This window comes from Pteropus vampyrus, unplaced genomic scaffold (genome assembly GCF_000151845.1).
Source record: "Pteropus vampyrus isolate Shadow unplaced genomic scaffold, Pvam_2.0 Scaffold289, whole genome shotgun sequence".
NCBI lineage: Eukaryota > Metazoa > Chordata > Mammalia > Chiroptera > Pteropodidae > Pteropus > Pteropus vampyrus.
Window position 1 is genome coordinate 47928 of NW_011889070.1, and position 4887 is coordinate 52814.

Here is a 4887-nt window from a genome sequence, read left to right on the forward strand (position 1 = left end):
GGACAAGAACCGGCTGGAGGGATTCGTTCCAAGAGGCCTGTGGCCCCCCAGCAGGCAGATCCCTGGGCCCCGGCCCCCCACTGCAAACACGCACCAGCTACCTCGTTCACAGCAATGCCTCCCCAGCTCCGACGTGTGGAGGGTGCACTTAGTGGGCGAGGATCTGTGGAAGGACCGATCTGCTGATCTGGTCACCTAAACCGAAAGGGACTTCGCAGCCATCGGTCACAGCCCTGCGAGATTTCCTCGCTGTGAACCGCCAGGCTCTCCCGTCCACCCTCCCACGCCCCCTCCCCCCGCGCCCAGCCGCCACCAACAGGCGACTCGGCCACACACTGAACACCCACGGCGAAGACTCCGGTGGAGGCTATCCGCTGAGAGCCGCTGGCCATGACCCGGCGCGGGGGCAGACGGGGCCCGGAGCGCCTGCTTACCTGATCCCTTTGTTCTGGGCCACATTGTGCAGGGACAGTCTGGACACCGCAGAGATGACCTGCAGGAGACAACAGAGACGCTTCTGTGATTCCGGGAAGACTAACAAAGTGTTTCGTCGAGGCAGAGAGCTGTTCACGGAGCGCATTTCACCTTGGGGGCAAAAAGCCACAGCCGCACATTTCCCGGGCCAGGCTCCTACTTCGTATTTCGTGTGCTGCGTGAAATGTGTCACTTCGGCGCTCTGACGCTTCCAGAGGCTGCTGGGGCAAGCGGTCCCAGCTGCGGCCCCGCCCGACACTTGCCAACAGGAAGGTCTGAGATGCCCAGCGGTGAGCAGCAGCCGCTGCATCCTCTGCCGCCCGCTCTGGCCCCCTGTCCCGTCCGGCCTCCTCCAGACGCAGGACCCGCCCGGGTCCCAGCCTCTACACCCCAGCACGGTTATCCCGCACGCCCTCAAGACTACAGGCAGCAAGCGGGCACGAGGCGCCGCAGACGATGGGGGCGCTGAGGCCGGGCGTGGGAAGCGGCTGACCCCGAGCAGAGTGTGTGACACTCGCAAACACGACGAGACTGCCCGCGACTCGTCACAAGATGCGCAGGGCACGGGGCATGCCAGACGCCACACGCCGAGGAGGCAGGTGCAGGCCTCGACTGTGGGGCTTGTGCGAGCATGCGTGAGCTCATCTGTGTGTGTGTGAGCGCGTGCGCACCACTGTGTGCTTGAGTGTGCGAGCTTGTGTGTCATGCAAGTGTGCGCGTGTGTGTGTGCGTGCATCTGAGGAAAGATCTACGATGGCCACTCGCTAAATTCACAGACACCCCCTGCAGGGTGCTGGCTGCCCCAGGAACGCGGCCTGATGGCCTTTCCTGTGCCTCGCCCTGGGGTGCCCTCACACCCCCCCCGAGGCCAGTCCTGCCATGCGTATTTGGGAGACAGACACGCTGAGGCCACGTCGCTTCCCCGAAGCCCCCCAGCTGGGACATTCCTCACACTTCCTCTTAGGCTGTTCTCCTCCTAGTAGCCATTTTTAAAGAGACGGGGGTAAAGACCCAAACCACGCAGAAGGGCCCTTTCTCGGCCTGGCACGATGGCACGTTCGGCCAACGAGCCGTGGGCTACGTGCTGCCATCCAGTGGGTGCTTACACTTCAGGGGCTGGGCCTCAGGACACTGTGAGCCCGAAGATGACAGGGCTCCCTGTGATTCCTCAGACCAGACTCGACTCCGGCCGGGCTCCCAGGCTCATGTGCCATTAGGGGCCTCGGCTGTTGTTCATGGCTTTTGAGAGCTCTAAGTATTTACGGAAGACAAACGTAAAAGCCTTACGGCTGTGTGTCCTTCCCGCTATTTGGCAGAAGCTAGAAACGTGAGCGCTGGAAGGGTTTGGCAACTACAGGGCACACAAGCCACCCCTCTACGTGGCAGACACTCTCATCCCCGACCGGCCGGACACAGGCTGCGAACCTTCTGTCGGAGTCCGCCCAGGGCACGAGCGGTCGGTCAGCGTCGCCCGGGAGACGAAACCTGTTTCCCGCCCTGAGTAGGCACCGAGGCGGAGCTTCGTGCAGGAGCTTCGCAGACGGCGGAGCTAATGCGGGGAGACGGTCCCCAGCGAGCCCGTGTGCCCGGGGTCCCAGCACACAGGACGGCTCGTCCAGCTGCTATGATCACGGCAGCCTCAGCCCCGAGTGCACGGCGGCTGTGCCCAGGCTGGCAACGGACACCAGTGGTTTGTGAAGGGCTCAGGTCCGGGTCCCTGTCACCAGACAGGGCAGCATCTCAAACGGGGTTAGACGTGGCCAGCTCTGCTAGAGGCGGCCGGCCCTCACACCACCGAGGCTGCGTGCTTCCTGGCCGGCAGCTGCGGGAACCATGGGGAACCCCACTCCAGGTACCGGGGACAGAGCAGGGACTGCCGGGGGTAGACACGGAACCCCTGAGGCAGCCCTGGGGTGAGCTGCGGGGCGGCAGTGGTCCCTAGGGAAAGGACAGGCAGCACAGCGCGTCTCCCTGCAGCGGGGCGGAACCCCCGGGCCAGGCCCCACGCCCCACGCCCCACGCCCCACGCCCCACGGAGGGGCACGCGTCCCCACAGGCCTCGCTCGGAGATGATCGAAGCCCCCTCCCGACCCTGCCAACCCTGCTGAAAACGCAAATGTCAAAGGATGACATTTTCTCAACTTTTATCCCCACGTCTCATCTGCGTCCCAGTTAACGGATGAAATGAAGTCGCACACACCTGCTCTCCCTTCCCGTCCCTGCCCCGCCCCCCCGCACCCGGCTCAGGCCTCTGCGCCCAGCGACGCGCCTGCCGCTCCCACCCGGGCCCACGGAGCCCCAGCCCCGGCCAGCACAGGAGCCCGAGTGCAGGGGTGCGCAGAGGGGACGCACGCGAGGAGAAAGGCCTGCGCCCGAGAGGACCGGCCCCCTGGGGGAGCAGCACGCGTGGCCCGCTCCCCACAGCTGCACTGTCCTTGCATTGGCCGTCCAGCCCCCGCCAGCCTGTCCCCCCTCCCCCAGTCCAGCCCCTGCCCTGCCTGTTCCCCTGTCCAGCCCCTGCCTCGCCGTCATGCTGGACACTGCCAGCTCCTTTCCTGTGCGGTGAAGGAACAGGGGTGGATGTCACAGCCCAGAGGACGGGGAGGGGGGCGTCGAGGCCTGGGGTCTGGGCAGGGACAGCAGTCTGGGCCCCGCCCCTACTCTGCCCCGGGCTCTCCGCCTGGTCTGGATTATCGGACGCCAGCGGCCAATCGGCTTCCTCACGTGCACAGGAGAAGCTGTAGAATGCAGACTCCCAGGCCCACCCTGGGGGCTCTGCATGGGATGCAATGGAGCCCGGGAACCTGCATTTACTTTTAGGCCCATCAGGGCTCGGACGCGCGGCCAGGTGAGGCTCAGGGCTTGAGTCAGACAGGCCACGCCGCAGCCTCGGTCCAGGCGCTGTCCATCCCTGGTGTCACTGAGGAAGTGCGAAGTGCAGAGTCCGGCCACGTGGCCCACACCCCGGGAAGCGAGGGGGCAGGTCCAGGGCTGAGCTGAGGGCTCCGGAACGGGCTCCCAGGACCCGGCCACTGGGGTTGCGCTGCCTCCTCTGACAAGCAACAGGCTGATGACGCTCGTGTGGCCGGCCCCCGCGGGCCCCTGAGCCAGGGTAGCACCCCGTGCCAGGCTTGAAACTCTGGCTCCTGATCCCGCCCAGGCACGGAGAGGCAGGGAGGCGGCGGGCAGGACGTGTCCCAGAGTGGCTAGGGTGACCCGGCCGGTGCGGCCACAGGAACATCCTCCGGGGCAAGCCCCCGCCCTGGCCGGAAGGAGCGAGTCCCCGCTGCCCTGACATGCCCACCTGCCACGGTCTGCCCGTCCTCACCCCTCGCAAACTCTGGTCGCGAGGTTTTGCTGCTCGGGCTCGGCCTCACGGGACAGCGGGGCGGTGACGACGGAGCTGCAGCCCTCCTGCTGCGGCATCCCCACCACGAGCGGCAGCTGCAGGCCGCGTGGAGCTCGGGGGTCCAGCCCGGAAGCCGTGGCCTTGTGGCGTCTACTGTCCCAGGACTCAAGACCAGGCTCCAGGGGCCTGGACGCCGGCTGCGAACACGTGAGGAGGTGCCCATGGGACTATTCTACTCAAAGGGCCCAGCGCAGCCAGGCAAGGCTGAGGAGCAGCCCGTCCGGTTACCGGCTGGATGGTGCCCCAGGAGGTGGCTCCCGGCCACGTGCTGCTCGGGGTCCTGGGGGCACTCGGGCAGCCCGTATCCCTAGGAGGTGTCATCACAGACGTCCTCGAACTCCCGCTCTGGGCTAATTTAGTTGGACGTGTTCACTGTGGCAATTACGGATGCTTGAGAATTTGGCAGCAGCCGGTGAGGGAGACGCAGAGGAATGGAACGGGGCGGGGTGAGCGACGGGGTCCGAGCCGCCGTGTGAGCTGCTGTCGCGGGAAAGACTTTGAAACGACACATGCTCATAAATGCCACAGTGGAAGACAGGGCCTAATTTTTAAAAACACAAGCCCCTTGCAGTGAGCGTGAGCGGGGGGCAGTGTGACTCCTTCTTCCTCGACTGTGTCCACGGGACGCACCCCTATCGCAGGGGAACGGTACCCAAAAGAAATCAGCCTGCTGATGTCACCCCCCACGAGGGGCAGCCCCGCCCAAATCCTCCTGTCTGTACGACGTCACTCAAACCGCGGGGACCTGACTCTGGGCCTGTGGTGGCAACAGAGGGTCAGTCACTCACAGCATGCCACGGCCACCGCAGACGCACCCTAAGGCACCCCCCCAACCCGGAGTGCACAGAGGCAGATGCCACAGCGACGCCCAAAGGACCCTCCCTCTCGTGAAATGAAGGAGAAAATGCACGAGCATGGAAGCTGTGCCTTCGAATGCAGATGGCACTTGGCAAGTGTCGACGATGGTGGATGTGTGGATGGTGGATGGTGGATGGCGGGTGGAT

General features: G+C 65.3%; 1 protein-coding gene across 1 annotated transcript in view; it reads right to left on the minus strand.

Moving 5' to 3' along the window:
• Positions 1-4887, minus strand: part of LOC105302942 (rho guanine nucleotide exchange factor 25-like) — a gene marked incomplete at its 3' end in the record, with an annotated part of 96528 nt that overhangs the window by 46321 nt on the left and 45320 nt on the right. Inside the window, exon 2 of the mRNA XM_023521057.1 lies at positions 435-493. The remainder of the gene's footprint in view (positions 1-434; positions 494-4887) is intronic.